This window comes from Penaeus monodon, chromosome 21, assembly GCF_015228065.2.
Source record: "Penaeus monodon isolate SGIC_2016 chromosome 21, NSTDA_Pmon_1, whole genome shotgun sequence".
NCBI classification, from domain to species: Eukaryota; Metazoa; Arthropoda; class Malacostraca; order Decapoda; family Penaeidae; genus Penaeus; species Penaeus monodon.
In genome coordinates, this window is record NC_051406.1 from 30,387,431 (window position 1) to 30,387,857 (window position 427).

At 47.5% G+C, this 427-nt stretch overlaps 1 protein-coding gene across 1 annotated transcript in view; it reads right to left on the reverse strand.

Annotated features, from left to right (window-relative positions):
• Positions 1-427, reverse strand: part of LOC119586420 (peroxisomal acyl-coenzyme A oxidase 3-like) — a gene marked incomplete at both ends in the record, with an annotated part of 36,523 nt that overhangs the window by 21,309 nt on the left and 14,787 nt on the right.

Sequence of the window (427 nt, forward strand, 5' to 3'; positions counted from 1 at the left end):
GTATGTGTGTTGCAGGCATGGAAGACTAATGCAGTAGGGACAGCCTGGCTGAACAGAAAGTTCATGTCCAATGACTTCAGTGTGAGGAGGAAGAATGACCTTGCAGTGAAATAACCACAATGCCATCACCATGCCGTCAAGAGTCCATACCGCTGTAATGGATAGGGATAAGCCGACGGTGGTAGTGGATTACAATGGCATGAAAGGTGTTGTTGGAAATCAGATGGTGAACTACTATCCTACAACATGGCTGGTCCAAGGTCTGGAACAGGAAGGTCTTCTTCTTTGACATGGCCTTTGTTAACACCTGGCCGGTCCATCATGCCCTGGGTAGAAGAGGCCTCTACACCTATGGGTGCTTCGAAGCTTGGCACACAGCCCTGTGCATACCATCCACAGGGATAAACAATAAATCCATTTTTCTAAT